Below are 20,055 nucleotides of genomic sequence, written 5' to 3'. Positions count from 1 at the left end.
AATGTCATTGAAACACATGAAAGCGTTTTTTGATTGGCTTTCCTGCATGGTTGGTTCACTTTTATCATGGCTATGTAACACAAACATTGATAATTAAAATTTTCATGCACATGTAAGAGCATATTTACAAGCAATTTGCGCCACAGAGAAAGGTCTTACACTAAAATGAGAAAAATAACATCAGGAACAGTCAATTGCCTTATAAAGAACCATACACCATTATGTCCTTGTCATGATTTTATAAACAATTCCTTTTCCCCAAAAACGATTTTAAAATCATAATTTCTAAACACTGCACATGGGAAAATGACTTAAAATGTCATTAAAACACATGAAAGCGTTTTTTGATTGCCTTCCCAGCATGGTTTGGTCACTTTTAACATGGCTATTTAACACAAACATTCAAAATCTAAATTTTCCATGCACATGTGAGAGCATATTTACAAGCAATTTGCGCCACAGAGAAAGGTCTTACACTAAAATGAGAAAAATAACATCAAGGACAGTCAATTGCCTTATAAAGAACCATACACCATTATATCCTTGTCATGAATTTAAAAACAATTCCTTTTCCACAAAAACGATTTTCAAATCATAATTTCTAAACACTGCACATCAGAAAATGACTTAAAATGTCATTAAAACACATGAAATCATTTTTTGATTGGCTTTCCAGCATGGTTGCGTCACTTTTAACATGGCTATGTAACACAAACATTCAAAATCAAAATTTTCCATGCACATGTGAGAGCATATTTACAAGCAATTTGCGCCACATAAATCATAATTTTCTCCTTAAAGCACACTATTCTCTATCTAAAGTAAAGAAATATTTTCTCACCTTAGCAAATACTTTGAGTTTGAAAACAGTCTAAGAAACACACCAATTTGTCTTCAGCAGAGCAAAAGGTATGCACTCCAGAGTCTGCAGCTATCAAAAGCACAGAAATGGTGTAATTCTTCACACATATTTCTCATGTCACCCAATCAAAACTCTTCCCTCACTTTTTTTCAAATGAAAACCCTTCCCCCTCTGCCCTTTCTGCCTATTTTCCATAGCAACCACCTCTTAGAGAAACTCTGGTGTTTGCAAATTCACACAACAATGTTGCAATTGAACTCTGAACTCTCAGTGCACCTGCATATCCAGTGCTTTCTTTCATTTAATGATTTTTTATTGACCACTCAAAATACATCTTTCAAACAACACATCTGTACACCCTAACTTTCTGTTTTCATCAATCAAAATCCACCAATCACTGTTACTACTTCATGAACACAGAAACTCCACAGTTTTTTTCATTTCAAACTCTCATTTTTTCAACTGCCATTTCATTGCCACACTTCATCTGACTGCAGGAGAACCTTCTCTCACCATGTTTTCTGTCTGGATTGTTGGTCATAGTTATATTCACTGGGCTCAAAGGTACGTTGAAAGCAGGAATTTACCTAACCTCAATTTACAAGATGTGGAAATTAAGTGGTTTGGCCACAGAGGATTAAAATGTCACCAATTGATACCATTGGTGAAAACCTTTATGCATTTGCCAAAACCTGACCTGTTAATTGTGCACTGTGGAGGTAATGACTTGGGCACTTTGACTGGTGTAGGTCTGGAAATGCTTTTAAAGGACACCTTTGAGCAATTAATGGCACTTTTTCCTCAGACTGCCTTGGTATATTCAAATATATGCCAAAGACAGAAATGGAGGTGGTCAAACCAATTTTGTCCACAAATTGAGAAGTCGAGGAAGCATGTAAACAAATCTGTTTCAGCTTACATGAGAGACCATGGAATGGGCTCCCTGTACAACAATAACTTGCGTTACTACATGCAAGATATCTACAGAGGAGATGGAGTTCACTTCTCAGATGAGGGCAACAGAGTTTTCACTCTGAATTTAAAAATGTGCATTGGTACCTACTTATAAGTACCAAAATGTACCATAAACCCAAAAGCTCTTCTCAGAGCTACCCTACATCTAATCACTCACAATTATTATTTTACTCTAACTTTTTTCACTAATTTTCAACAAAGTACGCTCCCTGGGGCGCTACCCGGTACGCGTACCGGGAGCTAACCTCGCGAAAATTTTTAAAAAAATGTTTTTTTTTCGCACATATAAACCTCCTCAGCCACCCTCAGAAAACCTAGGGGGTCAAGATAAGTCTACCGTGCCCCCTTCTACCCATTCTGAACATTATTTGCCCTCCATCTTGTATCTTAATTCGACCGAAACACAAAATGGTGGACTCCCGGAACGCTTAAGGTACGCGAACCGGGGCGCTCAACGGTTCGCGTACCGGGTCGCTCCCTGGGAAGCGCACCATTAAAAAAGGTGGGAAAGTAGTTCACAGAAAAGCCACTGGAGACAATTTCACCAAATATAGATTAGCTCATACTACATACCAATCCCTACCATTTTCACAAATTTGATTGGAATTCCATTTAGCCATTTAGCCTGTAGACCTCTCTAAATACCGTGAGGTAAATTACTTCACAAAACACATCTGAAATGTTGAAATTGACAACCAATTAAAATGTTACTTTCATTTTCTACTTTTTTTACCTCACATTTGATTGGTTATGTACCCGAATATATATAAAGGAAGAGAAGGAAACACAGCCATTTTGACTACTACTTCCTGGTGTACATTTCAATAGGATTTTCATTAATAACTTCAACTTCTTTTTAAAGGTAAGTTGTTATTTTTAAAACTGAAGTATATTGTGCACTTTAAGTTAATATGGCAAACTTTTTCTGTTAGTTATATACTATCCCTCTGTAGTACTTATAAATTTAGATACACTTTTTTATATTCCTACTTCCACTCTGATACTATACACTGCCCAAAGATAAATTCTCTGTTAAAAACTGCCTATCTAAAATTAATCCCAACAGTGCCCTACCTCTACTAATATATATTTTTTTTATGCAAATTTCAGGAAAAATGGAAAGTGAACAAAACATTTCATTTGAAATTGTCCTTCCAGAGTCCAACACAGAAATCATTGATCCAAATGAGATTGAATTTATGGATGAAACTTGGGACCAAGAACTACTGCAATGTGTACAAGCAGTAGATAACCTCCTTGCAAATGAGGACATTTTACAACCTCAGAGACTACAATCTATATTCCATGATTATTATGAAATTTCTGACAATGAAATGTTAGAAAGTTTAATAAATTATGAAACACAATAAAAAAAGCTTAAAAAAAAAAATAAAAAATAAATAATCAACAAAACCAACAATCAATTAACATACAGCATTTGAAAAGTCTATCATTCATTTTTCATTGTGGTACGCTCCCCAGAACACTTCCCGGTTCGCGTACCGGGCGCTAACCACGAAAAAAAACAAAAAAAAAATTTTTTTTTTTGCTTCGCGGGGCCCCTTTAAAGCCTCCACATCAAACCTAGGGGGTCAGCGAGGATCTACTATTCCCCCTTATGGTCATTTGCCCCTTCGCTTTTGCCTCCTCTTGTCTCTCGATCCTACCGAGAGACAAGATGGCGGCCGCTACGGACTGTTTGGAATGTTGACAGACACCGGAGAGCCAATCAACTTCGCTACGCGAAGTTCCGTTACGCGTCAAGTACGCGTACCGGGGCGCTGCCTGGTCCGCGCTTACAGATATATATCTTTTTTTGAACGTTAATTTCTCAAAATCCACTGCAGCACATATATTGAGACCTACAAAAGGCACATCGGGCTACCAGTCCCTACAATTTTGCCAAGTTTCGTGCAAATCCATTCAGCCGTTCGGGCTAAAAGTGAGGCTAACCGCCCTATGGAAAACTCAATGTTAAAAACACGTTTTGGGACCCCCCTTTTTTCTCGGCCCCCCCTGGACCAACTCCCCCCAAATTTCCAGTGGCTGCTCAGAAACAAAATGTTCCATTTTGCTGAAAATTTCAGCCAATTCCGTCCACAAACGCCAAAGTTATTAGACATAGAATTTTCAAAAAACCCATAGAGAAAAAATCCTAACTATATATACCTACTGGCGACCGCCAGTAGGTAATATATATATATTCACTGAAAAAACCATAGGTTATAGACCATATATAGTTAGGAATTAGCATTTACAAAACCTTGAAAATTCACTGAAAAAACCATAGGTTATAGACCATATATAGTTAGGAATTAGCATTTACAAAACCTTGAAAATTCACTGCAAAAACCATAGGTTAGAGACCATATATAGTTAGCTGGACATTTTATTGACATAAAACCAATGAAATTCCATATATAGTTAGTTGCACTAACTATATATCGCGCACCCGCAATCCACTGCTGATGATGTCACATATTACATCATTCACGACATGGTCAGTGACATCACTGATGACATCACTGATGACATCTCAAATGACATCACTGATGACATCACTGATAACAACATCCAGTGATTTTTTGTTTCTATAAAGTTTAAATATGTCTTAGATATTGAAGAATGAGTGGATGTGTAAGTGTCTGGACGAAGGATTTAGTAGGTGCATGACTGACTGTATGAGTGAGTGAATAAATGTGTCTCACTGAGTGCATGGGTTAGTGACTAAACTGTCTTAATTTGTGCATCATTATGTCTGTTGTTCTGTAAACTGCTGCATGTGTTGATCAGTAGCTATATGAGTAACTATATGGGTTATTGATTGATTGCCCAAGTATTTGTATGGGAGACTGAGTGTGTGTGTGGCTAGCTGGGAGGTGTGTGACTCTGTGCAGATCAATCTGTACTTGTATCAATGATTGTATAAGAAGGTAAGTATGTGTTAGTATATGTTTGAAAATGTAAGGTGCTCTATGTTTAACTGTATAGACAAGAAAATGGAAGTCTCATTGATTCTTTACAGGACTGACTAGGTGTGTGAGTAACTCCATGGATGAGTGGCAGACTGTGAGTGCCTGTATAGGTGTATGAGTGCATATGATAGTGTTGTATAGATGAGTGATTGTATGTATGAATGATTGTATGGGTGAATGAGTGAAGGTGTGTGTAGACGTAGCAATCAGTGAGTGCGTATGTAGTAACTAGTATTGGTGTGTCAATGATTTCAAAAATTATACTCTTTTTAACACTGGGTGAAACAGAGGTTATATTAAAATGTGAGGAGATGCATTGTATTGTCACATGAATTATATCATCAGTGATGTGGTCATTGATGTCAAATGAGATGTCATCAGTGATGTCATCAGTGATGTCATTTGAGATGTCATCAGTGATGTCATCAGTGATGTCACTGACCATGTCATGAATGATGTAATATGTGACATCATCAGCAGTGGATTGCGGGTGCGCGATATATAGTTAGTGCAACTAACTATATATGGAATTTCATTGGTTTTATGTCAATAAAATGTCCAGCTAACTATATATGGTCTCTAACCTATGGTTTTTGCAGTGAATTTTCAAGGTTTTGTAAATGCTAATTCCTAACTATATATGGTCTATAACCTATGGTTTTTTCAGTGAATTTTCAAGGTTTTGTAAATGCTAATTCCTAACTATATATGGTCTATAACCTATGGTTTTTCAGTGAATTTCAATGGTTTTTTAATAGCAAATATCATAAGCTGTCGAATGTCAAGTACGTGGTAAGTAAAAACATTTTCGTGTTTATGCACACTGATCTGCTTTGAATGCTGCCCCCCACCCCTCATTTCTATTAGGAGTACTCTCTCTTTGCAGATAGTGAAGGGTAGTTAACGCAGCCCTTTGCCCCCTTTGTAATCCGTCGTGCCTGCTTCTCTCTCCATTTGATTGATTGTTCTCTTTGGTTCATTCTCTATTTACAAACAAGCACAGAGTCGCAATACTCTGTTTAGTCTTTGCAGATAGCGAAAAATCGTGTAAAAAAACAAAAGGAATCGAACAAAATCAGTAGGCCACTAATGGGATCTCTTTTTGACCTCGCTAAAATAGAAACATTAGGAACAACCTGTTGAAAATAGCAATGCGTATGTACATAAGCGGCGTTCATTTGTTTTCACAGTACCCCTTGTTGATTGTTTCAATCGAGCATTGAATTGTTCGAAGTTGGTTCTCTTAAGGATCTTCTCTGCCTGCAAACGTGGAAGAATAGGAATATTCTCTCTCCCTTTGCAGATAGTGAAGGGTAGGTAACGCAAGCCTTTAACACGTCGTACCTATTTCATTCCTCATTGATTGATTGATTGTCCGAACATTGACTGTTTGGGAATTAGTTCTTTTTGGAGGTATTCTCTGTTTGCAAATAAACGTAGGAAAATCTTTGCAAGTAGTGAAAGGGTACGTAATGCGGACCTTTCTCCCCCGTTGTAATCTGTCATGCCTATCTACTCCCCACTGATTGATGCACCTGTTTCACCCGGACCATTTACTAGAGATACGTTATCTGGCCCGACCAGAGAGCACCCCTAGTGAAAAGGACATATGCAATAATAACGAAGTGATCACTGTATCCTGTTAACAGAAACTTTAGCATGAAACAACCTGGAAAGAAAAGAATAGGAAAACGAAAATCAGTAGGCCACTGATGAACATGAACTTTTATTAAACAACGAACAAAGAAACGATAACATAACGTAATGATAAAACCTATTAATGTCCTAGAAACAAGAAAACGTTAAAATATGCCAGTGGTGAGAGACCAGAAAAACAGTAAGAGAAACCAAATCACCCCTCGCTGTCCCACCGCCTGCCACGCCAAAAAAATCGATAGACTAGGGAAAATGCAAGTCAGTAGAACATCCGCCCCCACTCTGGAAACTTCCAAGGTGGGGCAGGGTTGCGGCTACGCCCAGCCGGGAGCAGCCCATATAAGGCAGGTCCTGCTGCCACGCCTCGGCCAGGAGATCCTAACGTAGGGTGTAGCCGGAGGAGAGGCCGAGGCCAGCGGGACCCGGCCAGGGGATTGCCTTTACAACGCTGAATAGTTGCAGGGGGGGGGGAATGTCTCCTCGACCCTCCCGTCTCTCTCCCAGTCCGGCCGCGGTGGCCCTTGAGAGTTGCAGGTACTCCCGCCACATGCTCTTCCGGTCCGGCCACCAACGGTCGGGGGGCCGAGGACGACGGGATCCGGCTGCAGCCGATAAACCAAGAAACCCGTTCATGGGGCCAGAGCCAGGGGCGTCCGGCCGACATCTACCGGAAGCCCGGCCCGAAGACGGACGGGACACTTCTTCTTTCTTGAATAATGGCTGCGACAACACTGGGGGGGATTTCTTGCACATGCCTCCGACCCCCCGCCCCTCGTCCTCATCGCCTGGTCCGGCCATAACAAATCTCAAGCGAGACGCCGTGGGGTGCACTGGGAGGGAGAGACGGTGCGAACAGGCCTCTCCCGCCTCCCCAGGTGGAGGCTTCCCAGCTGCACCCTCAGCGCTCCAGGCGCCCGGAAAAGGGTTCTTCCACTGTGGCCATGCTGCAACGTCTCGCCCGGCAGGGTGGAGCCCGTCCGCTCATTTGACCCCGCGATCGCCAGTAGCTACCGAACTCTCAAAATGGCGGTCGACCTGGCAAGAGCGGGCCCAGCATAAAGAAATGGCCCGGTCACTGCTTGACTCCACCACCGTAGTCCTCCACGACCTTGAAGATTCTACAGGAGCCGCGGGAGTCTCCGACCCCCGATGGGGAATGACTGCCATGATCGCCCGTGGAGTGACGAAACTGTATCCGCGGGACGTCGGCGCTCCCATGCTGGCGCCAGCCTCACTTTGAATTACTAGAATCCTGCAGACCTCAGTTCCGGTGAAAGCACAGTGTGACCCGGTAGGAAAAATTGTTGCACCCCCTCCCCTTTTTCACTGATAGTTCAAACCACCGATCCTTTCCTTTGCCCTTTTAACGGAACTTTGGACTGCCTCCCCCTCTTTTACATTTTCTAGAGAAAACAAAACATTAACCACTACATTAGCATAGCAGTTGACACCAGAACTGTTTTCAAATTTAAAACCAACAACATCTTCAACAAAATCCTTTTTGTTTCTGCTGTGACCCTGCTACAGCACAGGCATTGTCCCCAGCAGTAATTCTGCGATGCCGGTAAGAATAGCTGTGGTGCCTACTGGACTCACTCACCCCCGCGGCGCCCCACGCCGTTATTTGCTGGGCGGCAACTTACTAGACATCACTTTCGTGCCATCTAGATTTCAGCGCGTTCTGCTGCCTTGGAACTATTCGCACAACAGACCGCTACTGACAAGAATATTTCATTATTGGTGCTGTCAATTTCAATAAATCTATTGGATAATTCAAAAGAAATTGCCACGGTCTCTTCGTTGTTTAAATGTTTTTACTGTTTTTGTTTTGTTGTATATATTTATATGTTATTAAAGTTTTATATTCCTACTACTTTGTTGGAGTGCTACATATTTTTAATGTGACACATAATTGTAAAAACTTTGATGTACCAAGAGTCATTCCTGGAATCTTCCGCTTCAGGCTCGGTCCCCTCCCCAATCACAATACAGGATGCTTTTCAGATAGTAGGAACGCGTGTGGTGTGACGGATCTCATCGGGTGTGGGCCTTGATCTACTATAACTCCTTTGAAGAGGGGTGATTCTTTACAGCTGGGGCCATAAACTACATCTGCAGGGCTAGCTGATAGCCTGGACAATCGGACACAGAGGAAGAGGAGTGTCAGAGGGTGCGGTAGTGAATAGGGCGAAAGGGAGGTGTCGGGCGGGCACAGAGAGTGATTTTCAGGGAAGAGCAGCGCAGATGGGGGGAGGTTTATTGCCCATGCATAAGACAGAGAGCGGGGGTGACCAGTGCCTGGGGAAGATGCTTGCGAGGGTGAGGAGCCATGCTACGAATCGACAGCGTGCAGAGAGTGGGTCTGGTCAAGACATCTAAAATGGCTGCCGTGCACCACAAAAGTGTGGCATTTCAAAAAAGGCAAGATGGCGCAAACAATGTTTTTCAACACTTCCTCATTTCCTTCGAATCGAACGTTAACAGACGTTGGGGCATATTACCAAAGTTAAGCGATATTTATCGCTAACGATGCTTACCAACGAATTTTTTACCGCTAAGCATCGTCAGAAATTATCGAAGATAAACCTTGCTATTATCAAGGTTTATCGCAAATGCGATAATAAACGGCCGCAATGCATTAATATCGCTGAAAAGTCAGCGATATTCATGCATTACCGAGCTAATGCTCTTAGCCATGTTATCCACCTCCCATTGGATAACATGGCTAAGAACTGCTCAGGGCAGGTGTTACTTTTTGGAGATATTCGCGCGTAGCGCGAATATCTCCAAAAGGAGATAGATATCTTGCATGTTGTAATGCAAGTTATTGTGGTATATGGAACTCATACCATAATCTCTCTGGAAAGCAGAAACTGATCCTTTTGGGACCGCCTAAAAAGGCCTAGGGGGTGAGGAGTACTCTACTTTTCCCCCTTTTCACGTTCCGAACTATTTTATTTTACTCTCTTCTGTAATTACACAAAATAGCAGCGATAAGATGCATCGGAGACACAGTGAGAGAAAGGAGGCCGGAGATGAAGAAGAGATGTCAAATACACATTGGAGATAATATAGTGGCAGAAGGGAAGTAAATATGAGTAAACTTACCATGTAACATAAAAATGTTGCACTCTATACTATAAGTCTCATTTTATACTACAATCACTTCGCTACAACCTCATAAATTAAAAATAAAAATGAATAATGTCTCAAACAATTTTTGATTTCTAAATATACATTTATTCTTCAGAATTTTCTAAATTTGAAAGAACTAGTAACATGTCCTCATCAGCAATGTCCTCATGAAAAGTCTACAATGATGATTCTTGTAACTCTATGGTCTCCAAACATTCGATAAATTCGCCATCAAGAGATTGATCAAAAAAATCATTCAAGTCATCTCCTCCTTGTGACAATATTTCATTATTGGTGCTGTCAATTTCAATCAATGTAGTGGAATCATTCAAGTCATCTCCTCGTGACAATATTTCATTATTGGTGCTCTCAATTTCAATCAATGTAGTGGAATCATTCAAGTCATCTCCTCCTTGTGACAATATTTCATTATTGGTGCTGTCCATTTCAATCAATCTAATGGAATCATACAAGTCATCTCCTCCTTGTGACAATATTTCATTATTGGTGCTCTCAATTTCAATCAATGTAGTGGAATCATTCAAGTCATCTCCTTGTGCCAATATTTCATTATTGGTGCTGTCCATTTCAATCAATCTAATGGAATCATACAAGTCATCTCCTCCTTGTGACAATATTTCATTATTGGTGCTCTCAATTTCAATCAATGTAGTGGACAATTCAAAAGAAATTGCCACGGTCTCTTCATTGTGAGCCATTTTATTTTGAAATTGCTTGCTGTAAATTGCAGAAAAAAATAATCACTTTCATTTATCGTTTTTAGTAATACATAATATAAAACTAACTTTATCAAGTATTTAGTATAACAGAAGGACTGCAAATAAATAACAGAAAACATTTTTCAAATTATCTTCAAGTGTACAACATAGTTCCCCTTACAAATTAACAACTCACCTTTTTAAAAGTAGGAGAAGTGTTAGTACTGTGTAAATCAAACACCAGAAATTCACCACCAAAAATTCCTCTCAAATGTACCTCAGACAGTAGTATCACAAAATGGCTGGGGTTTCCTCTCATTTGAAATATATACATAACCAATTAACTTTCATCACACACAAATACAAAACCAAACTAACATTTTAATTGGTTCTAAATTTCAACACTTTCAAATGTGTTTTCCCCATGCAATTTTCCATAGGACATTTACATACGTCTACAGCCTGAATGGCTGAACGGAATTACACCAAACTTGGCAAAATGGTACATCAAACCTAAGAGGTCAGGAAGGATCTACTATGCCCCCTTATGGTCATTTCCCCCTTCGCTTTGGCCTCCTCTTGTCTCTCAATCCTACCGAGAGACAAGATGGCGGCCGCTACGGACTGTTTGGAATGTTGACAGACGCCGGAGAACCAATCAGCTTCGCAAAGCTCCGTAACGCGAAAAGTACGCGAAGCGGAGCGCTGTTACAGATATATATCTTTTTTTGAACGTTAATTTCTCAAAATCCACTGGAGCACATATATTGAGACCTAGCAAAGGCACATCGGGCTACCAGTCCCTAATATTTTGCCAAGTTTCGTGCAAATCCATTCAGCCGTTCGATTATTATTATTTTATTTTTTTTTGCCCCGCGGGGCCCTTTTAAAAGCTCCACATCAAACGTAGGGGGTCAGCGAGGATCTACTATTCCCCCTTATGGTCATTTGCCCCTTCGCTTTGGCCTCCTCTTGTCTCTCGATCCTACCGAGAGACAAGATGGCGGCCGCTACGGACTGTTTGGAATGTTGACAGACGCCGGAGAACCAATCAGCTTCGCTTCACAAAGCTCCGTTGCGCGAAAAGTACGCGTCCTGGAGCGCTGCCCGGTCCGCTGTTACAGATATATATCTTTTTTTAAACGTTAATTTCTCAAAATCCACTGTAGCACATATATTGAGACCTACAAAAGGCACATCGGGCTACCAGTCCCTACAATTTTGCCAAGTTTCGTGCAAATCCATTCAGCCGTTCGGGCTAAAAGTGAGGCCAACCGCCCTATGGAAAACTCAATGTTAAAAACACGTTTTGGGACCCCCTTTTTTCTCAGCCCCCCCTTGACGAACCCCCCCCAAATTTTCAAGGGCTGCTCAGAAACAAAATGTGCCATTTTCCTGAAAATTTCAGCCAATTCCGTCCACAAACGCCAAAGTTATTAGACATAGAATTTTCAAAAAACCCATAGAGAAAAAATCCTAACTATATATACCTACTGGCGACCGCCAGTAGGTAATATAAATATATATATATATATATATATATATATATATATATATATATATACACAACGAAAATGGCGTATCAATCGAGCACTCGGGTAAAACAAAACACCAGGGTTACTGCAACGTGTTCAAGTATAAAAGGTTTATTAACTCCATAAACCTTAGGTGACGCATTTCCCACTCCAAAGAGCGCTTGATCACACAACTTTGTCCATAAAGTTTGCCGTATTTCAAATGAAACTACTTCCTGTACATGTTCATAGACAGAGGACTGTCTGTTACATCGATATAAGCGCTATCTTAGCATGGTCACATCAACATACTGTGCGTTTACTTGTTAGTAATGCAATTCATTAAAACAAATCTTAACATGCACCTGTAAACAATTTTTAAACAATTATCAACTCTTGCCATAATTCCTTATCACATATAATATTCAGTATTCTGTCACTGCTGGGTATTAGCACTTGCGCGCGTGAATTATGGGCAATGTAGTGTGTATGTGTGTCCAATCAAAAACGAAAGGCTCACGTATTGTAGATTAGTCGGACATATGCCAAAAAATTTATATACAAGTGTATAGGCATAAGTCTAGACTAGCATTCTCAATAAAATGCATATATACAGAAAATCGTGTCTGGTTAGTGCTACAGATGTATATTAAAGGTGTAAAGGCCAGACTCTATATATCGTATATATGTGTCATCAAGGCTGGTTAGTGCCATAAAATAGAGCACAGCAAGGTCTATACATCGACATCCAAAATGCGAGTTCTCAGTGCATGTATGATTATAGAAATAAAACTGCATTGCAAAGTAAAGAGTTAAGGGTGCTAGAAGGTCTACTGTATCGACAAACTTGGAGTGTAATGTGTAGGTTGAAGGGAGTTATACTTTATCTCCAGCAATACACAGTATACATTGTGAATAAATATACAGTGCACAATTACCAAACTATAAAGGTGAATATGCAAAAATACATTACATCAATGGAGAGAGAATAGAAGATGACCCATATTTTGGAAGTGGAAAAATAATTTAGCTTTCAGGGGAAATTATAGTTCCAATTGTTTTCAGTAGTGTTGTTTATCAAAAACTGAAGGCCGAATTCAGAGTTCAGGGAACGCTGTGTGCTCATTGTTTTTTTTTTTATATATATATTTCTTTTTATTAATGAAAAACAAGAAAAACAATCGGCAGACGCCTTACATCTCGGGGTAAGCAACAATTATACAAGGTTACAATCAGATACACTCTCACTAACCAAGAGCTCCAATATTGCATCCGGCACAAGGCCATCATCCACCGGCAAGGCGTGCACCGTGGGAGGCCCAGCTCGTACGAGATCTTGCGGTGGAGCAGAGTCCGGTCTCAGGAGCTCAGTCCCAACTGCACAAGCGAGCATTTTGTGGATCAAAACCTCCACATACTTATGTAGAGCCCCGATGGCAGTCAAGACGGTCTTCAGCGACGGTTCGCACTCCGTCCGACCCATCTCCGTTCGTTAGTTGCCAGCAAGGTCTGGTTTATCTGAGATTAGAAGGGGCGTCTGTGCTGGTCGTTTCACTGTTGATACTTTCATTCTTTGGCATATTTCACATTCTAGAACATAGTTCCTAGTTTGTTTTCTCATGCGCGGCCACCAATATCTCTGTTTTAATAATGATACTGTGGCGGAAACACCACCGTGTGCAGAAGCGAGCCCTTCGTGTGTGCCGCTAAAATTAGTCCTAACCTGTGTTCCATGTTTGGAATTTCCCTATCCCCCACTCCAGGGATTTGAGCAAAAGGAACATTATTCGCATCAGTTATGTATGAGTACTTTACTGGAAAGCCTTTCGGGAGTGTTTTTCTATTATCTTTTACTGAAGTACTGACAGCTTGCATTATATCGCTGTCTATTTTTGTTTTTGACCGAGTGATTGCAGCTACGGAAGCCGTTTGCACAGCTGCCTTCGCCGCCTCAAGAGCCAATGAATTCCCTTCAACGTGAACGCCATCACGTTGATGACTTAGTGAATGTATCACGTGAGTCTTTTGTAGTTCTTTCTGTAAAAGAACTACTTGTTCCCAAAGCATTTTGTGCTTGATTGTGCCACCTTTTGCATCTTTGAAGCCGTTTTGAACCCAGTTCTGCAAGTATTCATTGTAAGACTGAACGCAGTAATATGAATCGCACACTATCAGTGTGGGGAATTCGCGATCGGTATTTTCAAGCGCCATCTTAAAAGCCAGAAGTTCAGCTCGCTGAGCTGTACAATCCCCTAGAGATTGAGTTTTAGTGACCAGTGGTCTAAATTTTCCTTCGTGCCAACGACCTTTAACAATCGCGCACGCAGCACTATATGCTTGTTCACCCCCAACTGCGGGTTGTGCTGATCGGTCTGTATATATTATACAGCAGTAATGTTCCAGAGGCAGGATTTCGGTCGGCAGAGGACATTCATATTCATATTGGAGAAATTCTTGTGTTTTTAAATGAGGATCAAATTTGTATACTACGTGTGATGCAGCAAGAGAATTAACCCATTGTATCCATCTCGGATGTAGAGCTTTAGCATTTGGAATGCTTGCTCTTGTTACTGCGTCTAGTGCAGGTACTGGTGTAACGATTATTATTCGTTTACCTTGTGCGAGGGCTCTTTCTTTTGCTACAGCAGTTTGAACCGCAGTTAGAATTTTCTCATTTGAACTGAATTATATTTCAGCTTGTGTGTACAAGTGTGATTCGTAAGCTATTGGTACCGTTTCTCCCTCATTAGAGGTCAGGTACGTGAATCCGCATCTTCCTGGGATGACTCGGATTACAAGGTTGCGTACGTTTTCGCATGTTTGCAATTAATTGGTTTGAAATCAGGTTTTATTAATTCGTATAGAGGTTTAATCCTCTCTGCATATTTTAGAATTTATGTTCTTCTGAAATTCAGGAAACCTAGTATTGATTGTAAATTCTTCAGCGTTTTTGGAGCTTTGAGTAAAGCACACTTCTCTAAGAAGTTGTCTGCTAGGCTTTTGCCTTCACTTGATAATTCATATCCTAAAAACAGGACAGTTAGGTGAGCAATTCGTGACTTTTTAAAGTTGAATTTATACCCTTCTGCTGTGAACCCAAGTATTATGGTGTTCACTCTTTTTAAGTGAGTCTCCAGGTCGTCGTCTGTAAGATAGATGTCATCGACATAAGATAATGCCTCATCATCATATATTTGTAGTAAATCTGTTACCCTTGCTGAGAATAATCCTGGGCTATTCTTGAATCCCTGTGGGAGTCGGCAGAATTGTTTTTGCGACCCCATACAGGAGAAAGCGGTCAAATACCTGCTTTCAGGTGCAATGTTTTGACAAAACAATCCATTAGAGAAATCTAATGTTGCTTTATATTTTTTGCGCACAATGTTATTTATTAGTGTTGTACTGTGTGAGTTTTGTACTGCAAATGTTTTGCAGCAGGAGTTTAGGTGTATGTAGTCCAAAACTAGACGATATGAATCGTCTGGCTTGGAGACAGGAAACAAAGGATTGTTCACTTGTGAGGTGCATGTTTCAATCACCCCCTGATATTCAAGTTGATCTAAGATCTCCCTGACTTGCTTTTTAGCTTCTTGTTTGATAGGATACTGCCTCTGTGCAGTGGGTTGACTTTTTAACTGGATTTTGTGGTGAGGAGAATCCTCATCCCATCCTACATTATTTTTATATAATGCAGGGGCTTGGGCCACTGCCCATTTTCTTGAAAATGTGTATTTTTTATGAATTGGAATATGATTTGAGAAGGCAGGCATAATCATTTCTTCACCATGAGGGCACTCCCTGACAAACTCTGGTGGCCAGTCTTTCTCAGCTTGTGGTAAATAAATAATTAATTACCGGTGCTCTTCTTCAGGATACTCATATAAACAGATAGCTCAATAAATAAGAGTCAAGATTCGAGGTAGCTGGAGTCTACAGGCTTTAATCAGACATAAAGGACAGGAACAGGACAGCCTGCATGGGAATGGGATGGCAGCTGCCGGGGGCAGGATCTGGGAATTGGCTCGCTTTTAATAACAGTGCACAATATTTATAGTTAAACAAATACATTACATTCAATACAGGGGGCGTAGCAGTAGGCGTGGTTTGTAGCAGTCGCGAAAGATAAGGGCAAAATGATGTAACAAGAAGGCGTGTACAGGGCGTATACATAGACATGTGACGTAAACGTAACAGAATATGTCATAAAAAGGGGCGGAAACATGGAGGGGGCTACCTGAGCAGCTGGGACCTCTAACCTAGTGGTGCGCGCAAACTGGCAATGACGTGTTACCAGGGAGAACTGGGGGCTATGACTTCTGCCCTAGAAGAGGAGACTAAAGTCTGGAGGGTCAGAGCGACATGTACCCAGGCATATCTAGTATCTGATGTTTAGAGTACATGTTGATAGAATCCAAAAGTTATCAGGGCAAAGGCTAACAGACACTAAGACTGGTGCATGCATAATTCTATATGTAGTGCGTGTGCGAGGAATATTCTATGAATATTAATACAGTATTTCTCTTACATGGAGACATAAAGGCTAGACCATGACGGAAATTATTGATGCGATTCAGTAGCTTAGGAATGCAGAGAAGGAGAGCTGGACTGATAACTAGAATCATAACATACTCTTGGCAGACTGGGAGGCAGAGCCAGGCCGGGCCGGGCACTGCGAGGCATGAAGTAAGTGAAGGGTCAGGGATACAGGTGGGGGCTGTATCGCTCCTCGGAGAGTTCAGGAAACAGGAGCTGAATCTGAGTCCGGGCCCTTTTGAGGCCTAGAAACGGGGATAATTCAATGAATTAACGTGCACACTGTAAAACGTGGCAACGTAGGTTTACATAGGCCTAATATTCGTTGTTTTCACGAGGACTGGAAACTGGCATACTAGAGATGGACACAACTGTAATTGCGTCTTTAATCGATCAGAAAGGGGATACATGCATATCAATCATGCACATATAACATAAGATGGGGAACACGTAGGCACATATAACATGGCAAAATTTACTTTTCCACATTCCCTCCTTGTGCCCTACGTTTCCATCAGGAAACATCTATATTCATGATACCATCTATCATTTCATACAGTATCATTTGCTCGTCTCGAATTGGCTGGGAACGGGACTTAGGACTAGGACTTGGAATACAGGATGTAGCACAAATGCCGCAAATCGCAGGGCCACATTGTATACAGAGGCAGCAACTGAATATGATCATTACTGCTATACCTAGGAATGACAATACTTTCCATCCCCAGGCAGAAATTATACTCCAGAGCCAACCGGACCATGTCCAGGTGCCTGGATTCTGGTGTAACTGATGGGCAATTTTATGAAGTCTGGTTATAGCTGAATAAACAGACGGTGCGTTATTAGGAATGAAAATGCAGCAACTAGATCCGATGACTCTACATGCTCCTCCTCTATCGGCCAGTATGACGTCAAGAACGAGACGATTTTGGAGCACGACAAATATCATAGCAGATTGCTCTTCGGTTAAGTTACCTAGAGCAGAAGTAGTCTCATTCACTACTGCTTCGAGGGTTCTGGTTAACCTACGTATTAACTTACTATTCTGGACAGGGCCTATAAAGAAGAAGAAACCTTTATTGAAGTCTTGATACTGTTCTAGAGTAGTTTCAGTTTGATCGACAATTGGGGACTCGATCTCCCTTCTATGTCTAATGTGTACTAGATGTGTGTTTCTATGATAATCAGATGGGGCTAGAAAAACTGGTGGCAGTAGGAAGGCAATATAACATGTTCCATCCCAATCGAGGGGCAGACGAATATATGCGGTCTGACCACAAACAAAATAAGAATGACGTGAGGCTTTGAAAATAGATTTCCCACTGTCACTATACTCGACAGTAGTAGTACAATCACTATGTCCTACATATGCGGAACCATTCTTTCTGACACATAATTCGCCTTTGACTGGTAGTACTGAAATAGCAGGCAAATCTGGAGTAGTATCAGACTGAACATTCAGGACCATAAAATTCGAAGAATAATTACCTAAATGATAAACTTCATTTTCTAGATCTAACCCTGTTCTATGGGGGAGACCTTGCTTGTCTGGAAAACATGTTCTATTCAGAAGGGACATATCATTGGAGGATGACGTTAACGTGGACCATGCTCCACACGAACCATTATGTGAAAACGGATAAGGAAAGAGTGGCAGAACTCCCTTCGGTGTCTGGAAAGGGGGGAGTCGACCACACACCCAACAATTAGTAGCATTGCTGGTGTGAATAGTGTAACATTCTTATAAATGTGTTATTGCGCATAGCAAGACGATAGGATAACTCGTGAGGAGGCAGATCACTGAATGTGTGCTCTACTGTAGTATTAGAAAACTTATTTACATGAGAAATTGGAAAACATAAATGAAATGCATAACTTGTGCAGGTAACCATAAGACTTAGAAACAATATAAAACTTAGAAAAACGATACATCTGATAGAGTTTTGACTAACTCTCTCACTATGGGGGTCTATCTCATACATGTCAGAAACCTGTCTAACCGCTTCACCCGAGGGGGACTTAGACAATTAAACTGGCTGACTTATTTTACTAGACCTGAGTTTCTTTTTATACTCCTGCTGCGGAGTTTCCTCTAACAGGGGAGGCTTGGATTCAGAGTCAATTTTTAGGCAGTCTCTTGGAAAAAGGTAGTCCTTAGAAATGTTCTTGGCAAATGTTTTTATACGACATCCATGGAATTTCTTGATATGGGACAGGTGGACCCACCCCTTGCGGCCTTCCAACTTCACGGCCGTGCGGGTGGTCAGAAGGACAATTCGTGGCTCTTTCCAACGAGGTTCCAGCGGACTTGAACGATCAAAGTTCCTTACGAGGACTAGGTCGCCTGGAATGACCTCATGCGGTTTCACTTCGGTATTGTCTGGAAATGTGGCGGCAACCTGTGAACGACAAGAGTGTAGTGCAGACATCAAGGAAGCTAGGTAATCTGTCAGCATATTACTGGAAACATCTGTAATACTGCGGGGTCTAGGTGTACCCCACATGTTTGGGGGGCGGCCGAATACGACCTCATAAGGGGACAGACCTGATCTGGAATGTGCAACCATTCGCATATAAAATAATGCAACTGGCAGGGCAACTAGCCAGTCTACACCTTTCTCTTTACAAACTTTTGCAATGCGGATTTTAAGGGTCTGATTATGTCTCTCTACGAGACCGGCTGCTTCAGGATGGCGCACACAATGGAACTTCCACTGGTACCCTAACAGAAGGGAAACATGTTTCATTAACTCGGATGAGAATGGCTGGCCGTTATCTGAATACACGACCCTAGGGAGTCCATAACGGGGAAAGAATTCACGAACCAACTGCCTGGCAGTGGTCGCAGCGGTGTAATCTGGAACTGGATATGCTTCTGTCCACCTGGACAAAGCGCATACAACTACGAGGACATACTTGAAACCTCGACATCGTTCCATCTGAATATAATCCATCTGGAGGACTTCAAAAGGGTGGTCAGGAGGTTGGAATCCACCTTGTTCCACCGGGACACTTTTACCTGGATTGAATTGACAACATATCATACAAGTACGGACTTTCTGCTTGGCTGCAGCTCGTAGGTGCTTGTTGAACCAAATGTTCTGGATACTGTCATACATAGCTTTTTCTCCTAAATGTGCAGGACTATGTGCGGTATTAATAATGACTTGAACCATTGAGTCGGGGAGAAACCATGTGGCTTTTCCCTTCGTCACCCATCCTTGATCTGTCTGGACCCCTCCTTGTTCGTACCATTTCTTGATTTCTTCGGGAGTAGCATGTAACTGTATGTCTATGACATCTTGTGTAGGGTCCTTAACTGTCATACAAGTAGTTGGATCTAGAGTGAGTGTCCGTGTCGTGTTAACTGGAATGTCTGGGGTCTGAGCTGTAAGCTTGGCTGTTCGATCTGCTAGATCGTTACCTTGGGAAATGATGTCAGTAACTTTCGTATGTGCCTTGCACTTCATGATAGCGATAGCTGTCGGTAAATGTATTGCATCTAACAGAGCTTGAATGAGGAGACCATGCTGAATCTTGGTTCCATGAGAAGTCATGAAACCTCTCTCCTGCCAGAGTACTCCGAAGTCGTGTACAACTCCGAATGCGTAACGTGAATCTGTATATATGTTTACTTTCAGGTCCTTGGCACGTATGCAGGCTTGGGTCAGAGCAACTAGCTCTGC

The sequence above is a fragment of the Lissotriton helveticus genome, chromosome 8 (assembly GCF_964261635.1).
Source record: "Lissotriton helveticus chromosome 8, aLisHel1.1, whole genome shotgun sequence".
NCBI lineage: Eukaryota > Metazoa > Chordata > Amphibia > Caudata > Salamandridae > Lissotriton > Lissotriton helveticus.
The sequence above is the reverse complement of the archived record's forward strand: the minus strand, read 5'-3'. Positions refer to the sequence as shown.